The 21,569-nt window shown below is 46.7% G+C and overlaps 1 protein-coding gene across 2 annotated transcripts in view; it reads left to right on the top strand.

Annotated features, from left to right (window-relative positions):
- Nucleotides 1-21,569, top strand: part of CNOT6L (CCR4-NOT transcription complex subunit 6 like) — a 931,406-nt gene that overhangs the window by 672,892 nt on the left and 236,945 nt on the right. The window lies entirely within an intron of this gene.

Genomic DNA, 21,569 nt, shown 5'->3' with positions numbered 1-21,569 from the left:
GATATGGGGATAAAATTCATTAGCATTCAAATTAATATACCGATAAAATTCTGACTTCAGCTCATATCCTAGTTCTAGCTTCCCTCCATTTCAAAACGGGAGCCCAGAGACGTCTTCCCATCTCCCGCTTTTTAACTCCTTTGAGTTCATATAGGCATGACTCACTATTATGAATACCCAGGAGTCTCGAGAGCCACATCTGAAAGGAGGGTGCAATTACATCTTTCCAAGCAGCTGAAATCAGTATTCGCAGCACAGCTACTGACATAAAAACCAGGGCTTCCTCATCCTCTTCCAGAGCCAATTTTGAGTCTGTACCCATTAATACCAGCGTAGGGGATAGATCGATCTTGTGACCTAGCAGCCCCTCTCAGAATTTCATTATCTCGTCCTTAAGTGGGTCCAGCCTATCACAGGTGACGAACATATGTACTAGGTCTGCTTGAGGTGAATTACATCTGAGGCAACAATCCTCAGACCTGACACCCCATGCAGATAATTTAACCGGAGTATGGTACAAGTTAAAAACTGTTTTATAATGCAGGGCCCGTAGATTAGAAGCCCGGAAAAGCTTTTTATTCAAATCAAGAGCAAGGTCTAAATCGACATCGGGGTTGCCCAGTTTAGTAGCCCAAACACTTTCCATTTTCCCGATATCATCCTGAATCCTCACTACCAGATGGTCATAAATCACTTTAATCCTTCTATGCCCTCTAACCAGGGCCTCGACAACAGGAATATCTACTTTGGGCTTCAGCTTAGGTCTTAGGCCCCTTAAAGTACAAGTAGTTTGTTCATAAAGGAACCAATGATTAGCTGGGATGCCAAACAGCTTTTGCAAGTCTCAAACCCTGTAATCCCATCCCCCTCCATAACATCTCCAATAGTCTTAACCCCCATTCAATTCCAAGCCTGAAGATTCCTATCTGTCCTCAATTGTGGTAGAAGACATGAATTTGCCAGATGAAGATAGGAATTTACTTTCGGGGCTTTGAAATGTTTCGAAATAGTTTTCCAAACAGACCAGGCCCCATATAAAGTCTTGTAGCGAGCCTTTTTATAAAGTCTGCGTTCGACTTCACGAAGCAAAATACCAATGGCATTCCTCCCCAACATTATCTCATAGATTGGGGGTGGTCCCTGGATGCCAGAGTTTGAATTTTCCCCAACGGGTCTAACATCAATTTGAAACAAGATAGACATTTGGATTAGGAGGCAAGACCAAAGGTATCATCTAAGATTCGGGAGTGCCATACCTCCCCTCTCCCTCAGCAGTGACATAAAGCTAGTAGAACGTCTAATCTTGCCGTACTGCCATATAAACTTTATAAAGACGGACTCCTTCTTATTCATTATTTTATCATCTATAAGAAGGGGAATAGCCCTAAAGAGGTACAGGACTCTGGGGAACATTACCATTTTTAGGGCGTTGACCCTAAAAAAGATGCAGTACGTCTATTCTTTTCAATTCGACCTCTATAGATTTGATTAAAGGGAGGTAGTTCTCTTCTACAATTCTTTCAACTGATGCATTAATTTTTACCCCTAAATAAACCGCTGACTCCACAAATCTAGAATCAGATTTCACAATATTTTTTGAACAGATTATCTGTGTTTTAGATTCATTTAGGAGGTACCCAGAGCCAGCACCAAAAGCCTTCGCCATCTGTACCAGAACCGGTAATGTCTGCTGGGGGTTCGTTGTAAATATAGCCAGGTCATCAGCATACACTAGTAACTTATTGACATGCCCATTAAAAATCACAGGGGGAATATTTGGGTTCTCTAATATTCTCTGGATGAGGGGATCAATATGCAAAGAGAAGAGGATAGGGAAGCAGGGACAGCCCTGGCGCGTACCTCTCTTAATAAAGAATTTATCCGACTTTTCTCCCATAACCGTAACTCTCGCAGTCGGATCCACATAGATGGCTTTGAGCGCTCTGATGACTTTCCCACCAAAACCCCTTCCTACCAATATCCCCCAGAGAAAGCCCCAATCAACGCGATCGAACGCTTTCTCTGCGTCGAGCAGGATCATAGCGGCCTCCTCCCCCCCCCCCCGTGGCATCAAGGGCATCAAATAGGGTTATAGCTCTACATGTATGGTCTGTTGTGCCCCGTCCTGGAACAAACCCATGCTGCAACGGGGAGATGAGGTCGCCAATGATCCTGCCCAACCGCTTGGCCCTGGACTTTGAATAGAGCTTTGTATCGGTGTTAATCAGTGATATTGGCCGGTAGGATCCTGGTTTCTCTGCTGGCTTCCCCTTCTTGTGAAAGATTATAATGTTAGTTTCCTTCCACGAATCAGGTACAACCCCTGAGTATACAATCCCATTAAACAGGTCGACCAATATTGGAACGATCTCACCTTCCAATGCTTTGTACACCTCGAGGGGGATCCCGTCTGGGCCAGCGGCTTTTCCTGGCGCTAGCTCCCGCAGTGCAGCCAGGACCTCAGCATGTGATATATCTTTATCAAGGTCTGCTCTGGTTACACCATTCAAACAAGGACCGTTATCTGGATACTCCTCCCTCTGGTTACTCTCAGTCTCTCCCACATCATACAATTTTTTTATAAAAATTCTCAAACACCCTCAGAACATCCTTAATTTCCGTGTAGGTATTTCCATCTTCCTCAATACAAGTGATGTGATTTTTAGGTTTTTCCTGCCTTAGCCATAGGGCAAGGACTCTACCGGCTTGCTCTCCTGTTTTATATCTTTTTGCTCTGGAAGCTTGAAAATCCCTTATTGCCCTTTGTGTTACCTCCTTCTGCAAGGCCGCTTTCACTGCCACCAAAACATTGTGGCTTTCCTTACCATCTCCACCGGAGGCAATATCTCTGATATGCTGTTCTTCCGCGGTAGAAAGCTTGCCCATATGTTTCTCTACCTCCGCCCTATCCTCTCTTCTAAGCCTGGCTGAGCAGCTAATCGTCTCTACCCTTAAAGCGGCTTTAAAAGCCTCCCAGACCCCGTTCCGTGATGTGCTATACCTATTTGCTGCAAAGTATTCTCCCACCCATTTATTCAAATGATCTACAAACCTGTCGTCTGCCAACAATCTCCTTTCAAATGTCCAAGGTGACTTTGACCTCTCCACTCTTCTCAGATCGTATATTAACAACAACGGGTTGTGGTCTGAGATGGCTCTTGGGAGTTTAATGATCTCCACCTTCTCAATTTCTGAAGAAGAAATAAAAAAATAATCTAATTTTGAATACTTCTGAGCAGGATTTGAGAAATATGTATAGCCGGGATTCTGGGGTTCTTTAGTTCGCCAAACATCTAGCAGCCCATGCGAGCTGATAAGGGCCTGGACTGATCTAAAAACTCTGGGTTTCCGTCCCGCGTAGAATATTCCATTACCCCACTCTGATGAAATATTTAAATCTCCTGTAACTACTAATGGGGTAGGCCAACTAGCCAACTCTACTTCTAAGAAGTCAAACATTTTGGGATCGTCATCATTCGAGCCATATATACCACAAATTGTAAAACCCAGATCCATTTCAGCAATTACCCATCTACCATTACTATCCGTTCTCACTTTCCTAGCCTTTCCCAGGGCATTTCTTGCTAGAATGGCAACTCCCCTAATAGTTGAGGATTGTGTTGAGCATGCCACCAGTTTGAATCCTTTTAAAGGTAATAGATTTCTCTTAGCCCAGGGGAGATGGGTCTCCTGAAGACAGAGAACATCTATTCTGTTGTGCTGCACCACATATTCTAATCTTTGCCTTTTCTTCCAGTCATTTAGGCCGCCCACGTTCATTGTACAAATTCTAATGTTCGTCATCTGATTGAACATAATCACCTACAACGAGAAACTGATCGAATATTTATTTAACATTCATTTGCTCTTTTTATACTCTTTCAATATTGCACCATTCCCTCCTTTTTTCATTTTTCACCCCACCCCCCCTAACCAACCAACCCCAACCCCACCACCCCCCAACTACCCTACTCTGTGAGGCGCTCAGACCTGGTCTGTGCGTGTGATGGACCACGGTGCGTGCGGTGAGAGCTACCTATATCAAAAACACCCAACAATTACCAGACATTTGCAGCTCAAAATGTTACAGTCTACAAAAAGTCGAGCACTAAATTCAGCAACAACCGAAAGCCAGCATCCCATTCCATCATCTTTAGAGCAGCAGTCAACCTAGCAGACTTCCTAACTTCCTATGGAGTCCAAACATTCCTTTGCTTTAATCTCAGATGAGAAAAACAATGTCCTCCCTTCATTAATAATCTTCAACTGCGCCGGATTTATTAAAAATGCCTGCATCTTTTTGTCCTGGAAGGGTTTAATCAGGCTTCTTAAGCGCCAACGTCTTTCTACCGTCGTGTGGCAGAAGTCTGGCCGCACGAAGAATGAAAACCCCTCACAGCCTCATTTAGCATTGGGCCTTGCTAAATCAAAAATAGCCTGTCGCAGCATAAAGTTTCCTAAAAAGATCAGGATCGCCCTGGGTTTGACCCCTTCTTTCATACTCTTTTTGACTTTGAAGGGGGTACGATGAACTCTCTGCAGCTCATTGGACCAATTCCAGCTCTTTAACTCGGGAAGCGCCTGTTCAAAGAGCTTTATCATAAATGTCCTGATGTCGGACCCTTATGATCCCTCCGGGATTCCAGAACTCTCAGGTTGTTTCTGCGGAGCCTGTTCTCCATCTCCTCGAGCTTCCATTGGATGTCTACAACCTAAGAGCTTTGAGCGTTAATCTTGGCCACCGCCACCTCCACCTCTGCTTCTGTTGAGACAATCCTGTCCTCCAAATTTGCAACTCTATCCCCGGTATTGGTGCAGGCCTTGGACAACTTCCTGACCACGCCCCTCATTTTCCTCATAGCTGCTTGTGATTTGCGTTTTTCTTGGCGTGTCTCTTCCCTATGGGCTATGATCTCCTGATGGATTGTTTCTAATAGCGACATTTGTGCTCTCTCGATACCCGGGCTATCCTGTAAAGATATTGAGGCAGAGTGGTCCCAACTCAGCTCACAATGGTCCTTCGCTGTGGCTGCTGATGTTTTCAAAGCGGTTGCAGGGTGTCCCGTCTCTGATTCGCTCTCTGAGTCCCCCAGGGAGCTGCTGTCACCATCTCCCTCCTCATCAGACCATTCTAAGCCATCAGAGGCTGAGAAAAAGGCTTCGCTTTAAGCCCCCTCCCCTGCTCCGATCCCAGTGACCTCGCCGAGCTCTCCCTGCTCCAATGGAGCACGCTCCTTTCCGCCAGCTTCCATAGCATCTATAGGACTCTGTGCTTGTGTCTGTTCTAGAGGGTCGGTCGCCACCCCTGCTGTCACTCCTTGATCTCTGATGGGGTCACCGGACCCCCCTCCTTCCTTTGGCCCCTCAAGCGCCTTCCCTTTGCCCTGCGCCGGCACTTCAGCTTGAGTAACAGCATTTTCCAAATTGACAGTCTTGCTACATACATCCTGGTGTACCTGTGGTGCCTCAGTCTCAGCCACAGCCTGTTCTACCAATACGGGCATACCCCCTGCTGCTTCTGCCACCTTCTCCTTAACGGGTTTTGTGAGCATCTCGGCTATTGAAACTGTAGCCTGCCGGGTCCGGGTCAAAGGCTGTTGTTTCTCCTTAGAATTGTCCGGCGTCTGCGCTCCTGTCGCCTTGGTTTCGCCATCCTCTCGGAGATTTTTCTTCTTTGAGGCTTCTTTGGAGTTTTGATTTATTTTCGGGGCCATTATCAAATTAAGCACTCCGCTTCCCCTCTGACGCCTACACAAGCAACCAGACGGCTTCCACCTCGGGCGTTCTGACCTGGACTCCAAACTTTCCCTCTGTAGCGGTCTCTGCGCCAGGCTCCGCCCTCCAAAGGGGCCACGGCGTCTCGAGCCAGGGGAGAGGGCCGACAGCACAGCCGCCAGTCTACGCAGCACACGAGCCACCGATCCGCGACAGGACAACGCGGCCAGCATGCCCCCAAGAAGCCCCCTGATCGTTGCTCCACTTCAAGACCTGTGGCAAAGACACGGCGAACAGTAAGTCGGCGTTCAGTTAATGCTGAAGGTCATTTTACCCCTTCGATTAGCAGCCTCACCGCAGCACCGTTACAGCCACAGCTAAGTGGCCGCCATCTTGCCCCTCCTAAACCTCACTGTAATAAACTTATATTATAATAAATATATTTTCTCAAAATCGCATCGGGTGCGGTCTTCTTGCGCGCTGGGTGCGCGATTGCATGTGACCTAAAAAAAAAAGAATTTGATTAGTTCATAATATTTTCATAGTAGCAGTTGGAGAACGCCACCCATTTTAGTCATGGGTGGCGGTGGGTGGTTTGGGGGGGGGAGGTGGGTGGTTTGGGGGGGAGGCACGGGGGGCGGTGGGTGGTTTGGGGGGGGAGGCACGGGGAGGGGGGGTGGGGGTTGGGGTGAAAAATGAAAAAAGGAGGGAATGGTGCAATATGGAAAGAGTACAAAAAGAGCAAATGAATGTTAAAGAAATATTCGATCAGTTTCTCAAAATCGCATCGGGTGCGGTCTTCTTGCGCGCTGGGTGCGCGATTGCATGTGACCTTAAAAAAAAGAATTTGATTAGTTCATAACATTTTCATTGTAGCAGTTGGAGAACGCCACCAATTTTAGTCATTCTCTCTACAGAATTTGATAAGACACACCTCTTCTGCTTAGAGAGCAGAATGCACAGATGGTTCTTCTAATTATCAGCACATGAACGCTGCCTGCCCTCTGGGTTGTTGGCTTACTAGCTGTGTACAACTGTTCATAAGGACATGCCGCCGGCCCCAGGGTTGTAGGCAAATGTCTGTGTTTGACAGTGAAGCTTCTAATACAATTTTTTTTTAACTATTCCCTGAGGGCTGGTTTACACTCATCCCACATGCATCCAGCACAGACGTCACTGGCTATGTGACCCTAGTAACAAAAAGGAGTCGAGCGCACGTGCCCGTATCCGCTTCCACTATCTATCTGTGTCTGTGTGTTCCTCATCTATGCATGATACTGCCCCTGTGCCGTACCACATTACATTGTGCTGTGGGCAGAGAATGCAATGAGAAAATTGAGACAAATGTTGTGGACACTCATACTCCTCAATCTGACTTGGGCAAGGCAGTGAGGTATTCTTGCTATTAGTAATGGCTTGTAGACCTGCGGTCCGCGTGTATTATGCTGCAAAATGGAGGCGCTTTATCTACTACTATATGAGTACGCAAACACAGTCTTTTTAAAGCTTAATTTCAAGAAATCATTAACTTCCAGTTACATTTGCGAAAGTCAGGGCCTATTAGTCTTCATTTAGCAGCAGTTGCTGTTTGTATGCAAAACAGAAAACACGCTTCTTTATTTAAGATCACAATAATTGAAGCATTTATGAAGAGGCTTAAAATGGGCCATTCCTCCACGAACACCAACGATTGTACCCTGGGACCTTAATGAATTCTTCACTAGACTTATGGGACCTCCATTTGAGCCCTTACATTATTGTGAAATGGAGTATCTTTCATGCATGGTCGCATTTCTAATAGCATTCACTTCATTGTGTACAGTCTTTGTTCTGCAGACCTTAACAGTGGAATATCCTTTCATTGAGATTCATAAAGATTGGGTTGTCTTAAGGACAAATCTGCTTTTCTTGCTAAAGGTGATCTCCCCTTACCATGCTAATCAATCCATTGAGTTGCCAAATTTTTACCTCCACTGGCTGAGCAAGCATTACATGCATTAGATATAAAGAGGGCTCTCGTGTATTATATTGACCGTACCAAATGACCGTACCAAATCATTCAAAAGATCAAACAACTGGTAATTGTTCTCCTAAAATACACTTGGGAAACCCATCTCACAGTCAAGTCTTGCTAGATGGAATAACAAATATATTCTCGTATAGATTGTTGAAGATAAGCATACTTTACATTCAGTGCCTAGATCATATTCTACTCATAAAATGAAGCCACTGCGGCCTTCATAGGTAACATACCATTAGCAGATATTTGCAAAGATGCTTTGTGATTCACACCATTGACTCTCACAAAACAATACTATATAGACATTCATGACCCACAAAAACCACAGGTCAGCCAGACAGTACTTAAATATCTACCTCACCTGCCTTGAAGCCTTGCTTTTTAGTCTAAGTAGAACATGTGATCTACAGCAGCACATGCTACAAACAGATTTTTTTTACCTTGTAACCATCAATTTGTAGAGCTTATAGTGTTTTAAATTCCCATGCATGCTCCCACCTCCCCAGATGCAAGCAGCATGCTTCAGATATCTGAAAGAGACACATTAGTGATAGATTCCTTACCTTAGAATATCCCCAAGCATCAGTCTGGATCCGGAAAGTTTTTCGTCAGCAGCAGCCCTGCTATTCGTCTCTACTTATTTGGAGCCTTTGACTCCTGGTGCCACGTAGGGATGCCAGGGTTTAAATCCTGCAGGGCATGTCGCCGTACGATGTCGGTGGCCGACCCCCATGGCGTCTGTCTCTACTGTATGGAGCGTGACCATGACTCCCGGTCATGTTCCGACTGTCTGGCCATGGCTCCGAAGGCTTTTGCGGGAGTGGTCCCGAAAGCTACTGGAGGCCAGGCAGCCGTCTCCGCACTGTTCGAGGTCCAGGGGTCGCTTGAGTGTCTGACCGTGGAGCCATCATCATCGCTCCTCGGGGTCAAAGTCTTCACCCTAGGAATCGGGTAAGAGAATTCACAAGAAAAAGGTCGAAGAAGCGTTTTCGCTCTCTGACGTCCCCCTGTCGGTCTCCGGACGCGGACAAGGGGGCCAGGGGTCCTTCAACCTGCGGCTCCGTTGAAGCCTGGGAGTCCCGCGGCCTACCCGCCCTATCCGGGTCCGTCAGCGACTCCGGCCCAGGTGCAAGACTTTCTTGCCGCCATGGACAGCCTTTTCAGGCGTAGGGCTCCAGCCGGCGCCCCTTGGGGCCCCGCGGTCCCTATTGAGGGCCCTTGCTTGCCACCGGCTCCGCCGTCGGCGCCACAGGGTCATCCACAGGCGACTCCGGCCCGGCGCCCCCTGCAGCTCTGTTCCCGGCGCCGCCATGGGTTCCGTTCGTCCCACCTCCGCACTTGCGTGAATTTCCGGACAATTTTGCTCCGGGTTGGGACATGGAGCCGGATCGGCGCCGTTGGAGCATTTGTGCCTCCCCCTCCGCTGCCGCCTGTGCCTCGGGCTGTGGAGGAGGGGGATGACTGGGAGGGGTCGGAGGACCCTCTTGCACGGCAGTGCGAGTCTGAACATGAGTGGGCGGAGGACTCAGAGGATGCAGGTGGCCTTGACCTCTCCTCCGAGCCTGTATTTATGTCTCCTCCCGCTGTCATGGAGGAGGGTGCCACATATACTGTGGTGCTCCGTAGAGCAGCTGAGGCCCTTGACCTCGATCTGCCTACTGTCACTCACAAGACCAACCTCCTTACTAAGGTGCTTCAGCTGGTGGCAAGTTCTTTGGAACCTCTGCTCACGTTTAATGATGCCTTGATGGATGTTTTGATGGGCACCTGGTCTAGGCCAGACAAAGGGGTTCGTGTGGATAAGAACGTGGCCAGGCTTCATTGCCCGGCACTGGGTGACCCGGCCTTTCTGACAAATCATCCGACTCCGGAGAGCCTGTTCATTCCGTCCTCCACTTCACAAAGTGTGTTCCCTACCGCCCCGCCAGATAAGGAATCAAAAAAGCTGGAGCAGTTTGGAAAGAAGTTATTTTCCTCTGCCAGCTTGGGGCTGCTTTCATTCAGCACTGCATGCCTCTTGGGCCGCTACTCTCATGCTGTGGCGCAGACACTGGCCCAGTGCCAGGAAGAGGTTTGGGCTATACTTTCCCAAGCTGTTGCGGAGGGGAAGGATGCCCTGAAGTTCGCCAATCGGTGTGGGCAGGATACTGCGGATTCTTTAGGGACAGCGATCTCAGTGGCCCTGCGTCGCCATGCCTGGCTGCGATCCACTGGGTTTTCGGGGGACGTCCAGAGTTCCCTCATGTACATGCCTTTTGATGGTTCTAGCCTGTTTAGCGATAAGGCAGACAGTGTGCAGGAGCGTTTCAAGGATTCTCGGGCTAAGGCCAAGTCCTTGGGTCTCTCCACTACACGCCCAGCAATGTCTACCTTTCGTTCCTTTTGTGGCCAAGGAAGGGGCGCCCCTGCCCGCTTCTTCAGTCAGAAGCCTGCGCCGAACCAAACTCAGCGAAGCCGTGGGCGTGGAGGCCGCCCTGGCGGCACAGGCCAGTGTGCGGGTCAGTTAACCTCTGCTCCCGCAGCATCCGCCTCAAAGTCTTCCTAGTTCGAGCTTTGGGGTGCACCTCATACCAGTGGGCAGCAGGATTCAACATCACCTCCCCCACTGGAGTTCTGTCACTTCCGACAGGTGGGTGCTGCAAATCATCCGGAAGGATTACTCCCTCCCCTTCGAGTCTACCCCCCCAGCCATGCCACCTCAATTCAATCGCATGTCGGGGGATCACTTTGTGCTTCTCTGTGAGAAGTTGGCCTGATGTATGATGTTCACTATTCTAGTGAGCACCTTGTATCAGTCCAAACAACCCTTATTGTGGTGGTTGGAAGTCAACCTTATAGACAAGCTATCCTAGGGGTAGCATAGGCCTAAGCAGTCTTAGGCTTAACTCAAGAGTGCATGTGAAGCCAGCTGTTTTACCATATGCAATCCTTTAATATCAAATGAAAGGACACCACACAAGTTATATATTATAAAAATATATGTATTTATTACTAGAATAATCCCCTGTACTCTTTATGAGTGCAGAGGCACAAGTGTTTAAACAAAAGCACAGTTAAACATACAAAAGTTGCACAATTATGAATAGGCCCGGTGGCCACTCAAACCATATATTAAATAAGTGGTATAAGAACCGCTTTACGAACAATGGTAAGGCCTAGGGCCTTGGGAATCGCTGGGACTACACTGGACTAACTGTAGTTAGGACGGGAGTAGCCCGCGGGATTCGGGTGCAGCGCTAAAAGCACACGCATGCACCAATGCAAAGTCAATGGTGCGTAAAAGTTATAAAGTTACTGCTTTGGAAGTCTTCCGACTGGACTAGAACTTAGCCACTTAAATCTAGAAAATAAAGTGCTGTCAGTTGAAAATTGATTGCATCCCTTAGGGCACTCTTCTGTTGGAGGATTTCAAACCTCTATGTTTCCAAAAAACAATCTTCGTAAACTTTTGCAAGTTGGTGGATACTTTTATTAATCCAATATAAGCATTAAAGTATGTTTTCCCACATACTGAATTTTCTTTATGAAATCAATGATTTATTTACTCCAGCTCCAATGCATTTCGGGCCGATGCCCTTCATCTGGGAGCATCTAAAAAAAACGACATGTGAAAACACCGAAGTATGATGTTCATACTGTTTCAAACAAAGCAAACAATAAGTCTATAAAGAGTGCAAACATATAAATGATGAAACATGTTTTTTCTCAGTGACTGGGGTTTTAACAAGTGAACAAACACTCTAACCATGTTGTAAGGTGAAAGTGAAGGGAACGGTTTAAAAGCGAGTGAGGCATAAACTGTGATGTTACATGAAAATGCGATAACGAAGTTAAGCAAAACGGACCGTTCTTAGACAAAAGTTGTTAACAAATGTGGCTTGTGGTAAACGAGCGCATAATGCTGCTAATGTTAAACGCAGCGCTATCGGGTGCGGGTTTGCTCAGCTTTGAGTCGAAACTTACTTTAGGAGAAGATCAAGTGTGTTCTCACTGGGTCACGGGAACGCTTAGGAATAACGAGTGAAACTAATGCGGAAGCATAAACGGGCTCAGAGTGCCGATCACGTGAGCGGAAACATGGACTTAGAAATGGGACTGGGGGTTCTACATGATATGCGCTACAGAGCGTATCTAAATGTAAATGCACAGATATATACGTATATACAATAAATGATAATAAAACAGAAAGAATATATAATGACAAAAACTTATTTTAGGTGCCTAATCCTATAACAAGGAAACTGTCCGGAACTGATGCCCCCACAACAGGGGATTGTTATAGGTAACAAGAAAATTCGATCCGTTCATTTAAACCATATGGTTTCATGGATTGAAGTCTATAGATCCAGTAGTTTTCTCTTTGAAGTAAAAATTTGTTGTTATCACGTCCTTCAACTTTATCGATGATTTCTAAAATCATGTACTTGAGTTGTGAAACAGAATGTTTCATATCATTGAAATGACCTGCTACAGTCGATTTTTGATTGTTAGTGCAGATGTTGGATTTGTGTTCATTGAGACGTAATTTGATTTTACGTTCTGTTTTCCCAACATATGTCTTACCAAATGGACATTTTAAAAGATAAACAACGTTGCTGGTGTCACAGGTGGCTGTGACATGTAAAGAAATGTCATGACCTTTCATCGGGTGTGTTAACTTGTTGCCGATGATTGTGTTTCAATTGTTACAATTATTGCACGGTCTTGTTCTTCTTGACACTGGGTTGATGGTTTTGGTTTGCTTAAGGATTTCTCCCATATTTTTTCTTCTCGTATAGGCAAACAACGGTTGAGATTTGAACATGTCTTTGAAATCCGTTTCTAATTGTAATAGCGGCCAATGTTTCAGTACAATGTTCCCAAATGTCGTGCTCACATTAGAAAATTTGGAAACAACGACCATGCGGTCACTTTTAGGTTTTGATCTGGGTTTGAGTAGAATTTCTTGGCGGTTGAGTGATTTGATCTGATTTTTAGCAGTTACCAATATCTGATTGGGATATCGTCTTAAACGAAATCTGTCAGTCATCTCCTCAATGCGAGTTTCAGCCACAATGGGATCCGATGTTATGCGCTTCACTCTAAGTAACTAAGACTTGGGTAGATGTTTTTTTAAGGATGCCTGGTGAAAACTGGTATAACGTAAAACATTATTGCGATCTGTAGATTTTCGAAATATGTCTGTGTTAATTTTGTTATCTTTAAGTGTAATTCGGACATTCAAAAAGGTAATGGTTTCTGGTTCAATGTTCCATGTGAATTTGATACGATTGTTGGCAGTGTTCAATGCAATGAGAACTCTTTCCAAACTTTCTCTGGTATCTTTCCACAAATAATCAAATCATCGATATAGCATACGTACATTTTTAGATGTCTACTCCAATCTGGATTGGACCATATGTTAGTTTGCTCGAACTCGCCCATGTAAATGTTCGCGTAGACTGGAGCTGCGCAATTGCCCATGCTGGTGCCCACTAGTTGCAGATACCAGTCGTCTTGGCGTTTGAAATAGCTCTGATATAATATAAAGGTTACTAATTCCATCAGGAAAACTTTCGTTGGTTCATCCAAATTTAATTTCAAAATGACATGTTCCATGGCCTCGAGGCCTTCTGCATGTGGAATGGATGTGTATAGGGCACTGACGTCGGCAGTGCACAACCACAATGTCTCATCTGAATTGATTACAAGATTCTGTAATTTACAAAGAAAGTCTGTTGTGTCTCGTATGTAGCTTGCCAAAGATTGAACCATAGGTTGTAGTTTGCGGTCAAGGTATTGTCCCACTGGTTCATGGATACTTCCACGAGTAGATACTATGGGGCGAATTGGTGGGGTGATCAAGTCTTTGTGTATTTTTGGCATGGCATATATTGACGGACTTCTGGGATGAGATCGCACTAAAAAGTTTCTTGTTCTTTGATCAATGATGCCTAGTGTGTGAGCTCTATCAACAATGTCTTTCAACACTGTAACAAATTGTTGTGTGGGATTTCCTGGTAGTTTCATATAGATCGAGTGATCAGAAACATGATCATTTAATTTTTGATGATACATGGATGAATTCATGACGACTATCGCGCCGTCTTTGTCTGCTTTTGTACAAGTCATTTTTTCGTTGTTGGCAATGGATTTCAGTCGATCTTGATCCTTTCGGGTGATATTCTTATGTGTGACTTTATTGTAGTTAATAGTGGTCAGATCTTTTTTGATGAGTTGTTCGAATAAATCAATGGTTTTATGGCTTACAGGAGCCTGGAAAGTGCTAGGTACTTTAAAACCCAATAATGGGTCATCTGTTTTCTCATCTTGTGGGCTCATGACGTTCTCAAAAAAGTTTCTAAGTCTTAATTTCCTAGTCAGTTTGAAGGTGCTGATTTCCAGTTCCAATAAGTTTGATTTGGTAGCTGGTACGAAGGAAGTACCTCTTTGTAAAAGTTTGATTTCTTGATTCGTAAACGTGTAATCAGAAATGTTAATTATCAGTTGGTTTTCACTGTTTATTTCTTCTTCTTTTCCTTTGGTAAGGTCACACTTCTTGTCTGTGGAGCACTTTTTTGTTTTAGTCCTCCTGGATCGTCTTGTTCTCCTGCCTGTTCTAAAAAAGGAGTTGTGTTCGAGTCTGTTGATGTGCCTGGTATTTGTTCATTTGATTTTTCTGTTTGTCGTGGTCCTTGAGAGCGACCGCCTTGTTGTCTAAACTTACGTTGACGTTCATTGATGTCGCTCTCCGACGAGGATGTATCTGTATTTTGGGTGTATGGGCGGTTTCGTCTCCTTTGGGTATACACCTCCGCCCAGGTGTATACTTCATCCAGTTTATAGTCGAGCGTATCACGCCTGAATTTTCTAATTTTCCGGTGTTGATCTCATTCTGGTGTTATTCTAATTGTTGTTTGATGTCTGTGATGAAATTATCCCATTCTTCAGTAGGCATGGTTTTAGTCAGCTCTTCAGTAGTTTCTGCTATTTCTTTTTCAATTTCGACGATGATTTTAGATAACTCTTCCACTATTAGCAGGATCAAATCAAGGCTACACTTATTGAGAATGGCATACCATTTGTCTTGAAATGGCTTAGAATTCTTACATAGTGAGGGTTTGAGGGCAATTTGTAGGCCTCTGGGGATGCGCAGGGTCTTATGATATTTTACCAGTGTCGCTGCATGTAATGTTTGGTTAATTTTCCGCTTTGATAAATATAACAGTTGTTTAGCGTTCTGTTCTTTGTTCCTTGTTGTAGAAGATTGTGTAATGTCGTCTTGTATTAAGGCATAGATCCTGTTAGCTTCCTCTATGCCGAAGGTAAATGTGTCCGCTCTAGCTTCTGTAGAGCGTGCTATTTCTTCATAATTCATCGTGCAGTTTGTTGGCGTGCTCCTTGTCAAGTGGGTAGAAACGATAGAAAACACTGTGTAGGTTGATAGACAAGTGGCACAGCTGGTATAGCCAAAGTTAAAGACAAGTTCAATATTTGAAGTAGGTGCTCCTAAGGTGTCGTCCTCTCCCCGAGGGACGAGTAAACATAGAAAATAAAGTGCTGTCAATTGAAAATTGATTGCATCCCTTAGGGCACTCTTATGTTGGAGGATTTCAAACCTCTATGTTTCCAAAAACCAATCTTCGTAAACTTTTGCAAGTTGGTGGATACTTTTATTAATCCAATATAAGCATTAAAGTATGTTTTCCCACATACTGAATTTTCTTTATGAAATCAATGATTTATTTACTCCAGCTCCAATGCATTTCGGGCCGATGCCCTTCATCTGGGAGCAACTAAAAAAACGACATGTGAAAACACCCAAGTATGATGTTCATACTGTTTCAAACAAAGCAAACAATAAGTCTATAAAGAGTGCAAACATATAAATGATGAAACATGTTTTTTCTCTGTGACTAGGGTTTTAACAAGTGAACAAACACTCTAACCATGGTGAAAGTGAAGGGAACGGTTTGAAAGCGAGTGAGGCATAAACTGTGATGTTACATGAAAATGCGATAACGAAGTTAAGCAAAACGGACCGTTCTTAGACAAAAGTTGTTAACAAATGTGGCTTGTGGTAAACGAGCGCATAATGCTGCTAATGTTAAACGCAGCGCTATCAGGTGCGGGTTTGCTCAGCTTTGAGTCTAAACTTACTTTAGGAGAAGATCAAGTGTGTTCTCACTGGGTCACGGGAACGCTTAGGAATAACAAGTGAAGCTAATGCGGAAGCATAAACGGGCTCAGAGTGCCGATCACGTGACCGGGAACATGGACTTAGAAATGGGACTGGGGGTTCTACATGATATGCGCTACAGAGCGTATCTAAATGTAAATGCACAGATATATACGTATATACAATAAGTGATAATAAAACAGAAAGAATATATAATGACAAAAACTTATTTTAGGTGCCTAATACTATAACAAGGAAACTGTCCGGAACTGATGCCCCCACAACAGGGGATTGTTATAGGTAACAAGAAAATTCGATCCGTTCATTTAAACCATATGGTTTCATGGATTGAAGTCTATAGATCCAGTAGTTTTCTCTTTGAAGTAAAAATTTGTTGTTATCACGTCCTTCAACTTTATCTATGATTTCTAAAATCATGTACTTGAGTTGTGAAACAGAATGTTTCATATCATTGAAATGACCTGCTACAGTCGATTTTTGATTGTTAGTGCGGATGTTGGATTTGTGTTCATTGAGACGTAATTTGATTTTACTTTCTGTTTTCCCAACATATATCTTACCACATTTTCTATGTTTACTCGTCCCTCGGGGAGAGGACGACACCTTAGGAGCACCTACTTCAAATATTGAACTTGTCTTTAACTTTGGCAATACCAGCTGTGCACTTGTCTATCAACCTCCACTTAAAACTAGGACACTAGAGGTGTAAACCACTACAGGAGCACCGGTGTTGTATCGTTACCTCACCCACAGGAAGCAGGTGCATAGGTGCCAAACTGTGTCGGGTTTTGTCTTTGAGATCTATGGAGCCTGGAGATGAAGATGCTGCAGGCGGCCAGGAGAGAAGAGTCCGGTTGAATCCAAGGGTGGATCGAAGATGTAGAGTACCTGAAAGCAGAGGGGACAGAGTCCGGGTCACTAGCCAGTGACCAGGATGGATCCAGGAAGGAACCAGGCGATGTCTGGCGCAATCAGGTGGTTGTCGAGAAGCTTGTCTCCGCTGCCACGTGGACTCTGGGGCATCGAGGATGACCAGGAGTGGATCACGAGCTGTCCCACGAAGGCTCTCGCTGTCGGCGGTGTCGGCTTCCGGATTGGACTCAACAAGCCTTGGCAAATGCAACCCACGCAGGAATTGAAGATCGCTTCTTACTCGAACCAGCAAGGTCAGAGGTGCGGCTCCTTTTCAGGGGAGCGTGGGCCAGTCTGGAGCAACCAGACCAGCAGAGTAGTTTCAAAGAATCGTCGTCGTAGAGGCCACTAGCCAACGGGCAAGTGACCGGACAGACTCGTCGAGCAGGAAAATGCAAAAGGGCCCCATGCAGCACTCGGTGAGTGTGGAGGGGTGATCTTCAGTGCACGAGCTGCTCGGGGCTGGGGCTTCTCAAACCCCAATGCACAGCTTCGAGGGTGCCTCGGGAGCTGCACGGTCAGCACTACGCAGTCTTTCCAAGATGGCCGGTCCCACGTCTCACGTCGCTTCCACGGGTCTCAGCTTTGCTTTTGCTGTGGATCGGGCTGTTGGATGTCTGGGAATCCGGTTCTTGTCGATCTCTGTCGCTCGAGCTCTGGCTGGAGCTGCAACAAAGCAAACCGTTGGGCGCTGGATGGTGCCTGTTTGCACAGGGTGGTCACTCCTTGACCACAAGGGAGATTCTTCAGTCTTCCACGTCGAGTGGGATGTTGAAGGGTCCAGAGTTTCGTTTCAAAGTTTCAGTCAGGATTATCTAAAGTCTATGGGCACAGCTCCTACCTTTATTCCAAATCAAGGGGCTGGATAACCTGCTAGGTCCCTCCTATGGGTGGGACCCAGGAAGGGGGTGGTTACACCCCTTTCCCTTTGTCCAGTTTCGCGCCAGAGGTGGGGCTGGAGTGCCCCAGCACCGGTTTCAACTGGGCTATGCATGAGGAGCCTTGTGCCCCCCAGGCAGCGTCTAGTTTCACTCGCCCTGCCTGCCTCAATCCACTATCTCCTGTCTGGGGTGGTGTAACACCTCCCTGTGACAGGAAACCTTTTGTCCAAGCCTCCACTGCCGGAGTTTCGGTCAGCAGCAGGAGGCCAGACCCGTGTCTGTGACAGCAGCATCCATTTTGTGATGCTGAGGCTCTGGTTAGATTTAACCGCGTTTAAGTAAAGTAACATGACTTCTCCCTCTAGAAAGGTGGAATGCTACCCCCGTCGCCAGAACTGGCGAGGGGGTAGTATTCCAAAGTGTATGACACCTTACACAACATGTTTTGATAAAGCCAAACCAAAGTTAGCAATAACCGCGAGGATTATAATGCACTTAAGAGTATATGTTATGGCAATACCCTGGAACAGCTATAAGGAAATGGTTCCGAAAGCTGCAGACAGGCTCAGCTCATGCTAGAGCACCATCTCACATAAAACCAAGCACTCTGCCTCCAGGATTGTTAAAGGCCTGCCATAGGAGTGACTTATAGGTGCATATGTGTCCAGATATAGGTTTAGACATAGGTATACTATATCTAAGCAAGGGGTGATTACACGACCTTGCCCCAGCTGAGTGATCAGCCAGTTGTGTCTGTTTGGATGGCAAGCCAGGGGTGGCAAAAGATATGCTGCAGCCCCTGGTAGGCCTTGGATGCACCTATGCCCTGGGTACCTATAGTACACTGTACAGGGGCTGATAAGGTGACCCAATACCAAATTGGTGATGTACCTAAAGTACATGTATGTGAAGTTAGAGAGAGAACAGCAGGCTGTGGGTCTGATTAGCAGGCCCACAGCCACATTAAGTCGAAAACCAGTGAAGCAAAAAGCAAAAATTGGTGTGACCATAGGAAAGCAGACCCTACTCTCCTACATTCTCCAAAAGGAAGTCATGGCCCTCTTGGCCAAGGGGGCCATCGAGCGCGTTCCTGACCCAGAAGTAGAACGTGGTTGTTATTCCCACTACTTTCGGGTCCCCAAGAAGGACAAAGGGGGCTTGCGCCCCATCTTGGACCTCAGGAACGTCAATCGCTTCCTCCGGAAGTTTAAAAGATCTTGGCTGCCCTCGACCCTGGAGACTGAATGGTAGCATTGGACTTACAGGACGCATATTTTCACATCCCCCTGCTGCCGGTCCACTGGCGTTACTGCGGTTCACGGTAGGCCAGGAGCATTTTCAGTTTGCCGTGCTCCCCTGCGGCCTTACCAGCGCCCCTCGGGTGTTTACGAAAGTGATGATGGTGGTCGCAGTTCATCTGCGCAGGTCAGGGGTGTCAGTCTTCCTTTTACCTCGACGACTGGTTGTTGAAGTCGTTTCGCCCTAGGCAGTTATCACCCACCTTCAGACTAAGGACGAACTCCTGCAATTGCTGGGGTTCTCCTTCAACATGCCGAAGTCGCACCTGAGTCCCTCTCAGAAGCTCCCATTCATCGGAGCGGTTCGGGATTCAACGCGGTTTAGGGTTTATCCTCCTGAGCAAAGAGTGCGCGATATTCAGGCTATGATTCCGATCTTTAAGCCTCTATCCCAGGTTTCCGTTAGGATGACCCTCCGGCTCCTGGGCCTGATTGCCTCCTGCATCCTGCTAGTGCAACATGCCAGGTGGCATATGCGGGCTCTACAGTGGGACCTGAAGTTTCAGTGGGCACAGCATCAGGGCAACCTGTCCGATCATATCCAGATCTCGGAGGGCACTGCACGACAATTGCAGTGGTGGCTCACGAATTTCGATTGGGTCAATGGCAGATCCCTCTCCCTTCCCCAACCGGAGCACACAGTGGTGACAGATGCGTCCCTCCTGGGATGGGGCGGCCACTTGGGAGAGGCGGAGATCAGAGGCCTCTAGTCTCCGGCAGAGTCCCGGCGCTCATATCAACCTTTTGGAGCTCCGGGCAATCCGACTTGCGCAGAAGGCATTCCTTCCCTCTGTCCGGGGAAGTTTTGTGCAGGTGTTCACGGATAACACCCCCGCCATGTGGTATTGCAACAAACAGGGCGGGGTGGGGTCGTGGACCCTATCCCAGAAGGCTCTGCGCCTCTGGACATGGCTGGAACATCAAGGCATTACCTTGGTGGTTCAAAGCCTGGCAGGTTCTCTGAACGCCAGGGCGGACTAACTCAGCCGCCGGTGCTTGATGGATCACGAATGGCGCCTGAACTCAGACGCGGCGCAAGGTCTCTTTCTCCAGTGGGGAGAGCCTTGGTTAGATCTATTCGCCACCGAAGGGAACGCGCAATGTCATCATTTCTGCGCTTTGGAATTTCCAAGGCGGCACTCGCTCGGCGATGCTTTATGTCGCAAGAGGAGTTGCGGTCTGTTGTATGCCTTTCCACCTATACCACTTCTGCCCAGAGTGCTGAAGAAGATTCGGCGTGACCGGGCCCAAGTCATCCTTGTGGCTCCGGATTGGGCACAAAGATACTGGTATCCCGAGCTACTCAGCATGGCATTAGATCCCTCGATTCGACTGCCTCTTCGGGAGGATCTTCTGTCGCAGCAGCAGGGGACGGTCCTCCACCCGAACCTGTCTAGCCTCCACCTCCATGCGTGGAGATTGAGCGGCGACAGTTGATAGCTTTCGATCTTCCTCCTGAAGTCTGTGATGTCATTCTGGCAGCCAGGCGTCCCTCCGCTAAAACGGTAAACGCCTGCAGGTGGAACAAATTTGTGGCATGGTGCACAGCAAAGGCTGTGGATCCCCTTTCTGCCCCTCTTTCTGAGGTCCTTCTGTTCCTTCTATCCTTAGCCCAGTAGGGCTCTGCTCTGGGCACTATCAAAGGTTATCTTTTGGCCATCTCTGCCTTTCTACGGCTTCCAGATCAGCCTTCTCTTTTTAAGTCCCCGGTTCTTAACCGTTTTCTGAAAGGCATTACGCACACATTTCCTCCCGTGCCATTCATACTGCCTCAATGGGACTTAAACTTTGTCTTGACGTATCTGATGTGTGCTCCTTTCGAGCCCCTTCATAACTGTCCTTTGCGTCTTCTCACTCTCGAGACGGCTTTCCTGGTAGCTATCACCTCTGCCAGAAGAGTGAGTGAGCTCCAGGCTCTTTCTTCCAAACCTCCTTCTGTTTCTGTTTATCCGGACAAGGTGGTTTTAAGGACCCGTCCTTCTATCATGCCAAAGGTTGTCATGCCCTTCCACATCGGGCAGACCATCACTTTGCCCACCTTCTTTCCGCCTTTGCATCCTTCAAAAGAGGAAGAGAGGCTCCATCGTCCGGACCCAAAATGTGCGCTCTCATTCTATCTAAAGCGCACATAACAGTTCCGGGTGGATGATCAGTTCTTTGTTGGCTACGTGGGCGCCAAAAAAGGTCGGGCCGTGCACAAACAAACCATCTCTCGGTGGGTTGTTCTGTGCATAAAAGCATGTTACTCGTTGGCTAAGAAGGAGCCGCTGTGGGGCTGCGTGCCCATTCTACCAGGGCAACGGCAGCCACTACTGCCTTGGGACGCGGTTTTCCCTTGCAGGACATGTGTCAGGCAGCTACGTTTACCAAGCATTATTGCCTTGACAATCCAGTCCAGAGAGACAGCTTCTTTGGCCATTCTGTTCTCCGTGACTTTCTGGTGTAATACACCACCGGGGTCTGTATTGCTGGGATATCTATTCTAAGGTAAGGAATCTATCACTAACGTGTCTCTTTCAGATGCACAAGTTAACACTTGTGTAATTATATATTTGTAAGAGACA

This window comes from Lissotriton helveticus, chromosome 2_1 (assembly GCF_964261635.1).
Source record: "Lissotriton helveticus chromosome 2_1, aLisHel1.1, whole genome shotgun sequence".
Lineage (NCBI taxonomy): Eukaryota > Metazoa > Chordata > Amphibia > Caudata > Salamandridae > Lissotriton > Lissotriton helveticus.
Note: the sequence above shows the minus strand (reverse complement) of the source record. Positions and strands in the feature narration are given on the sequence as shown.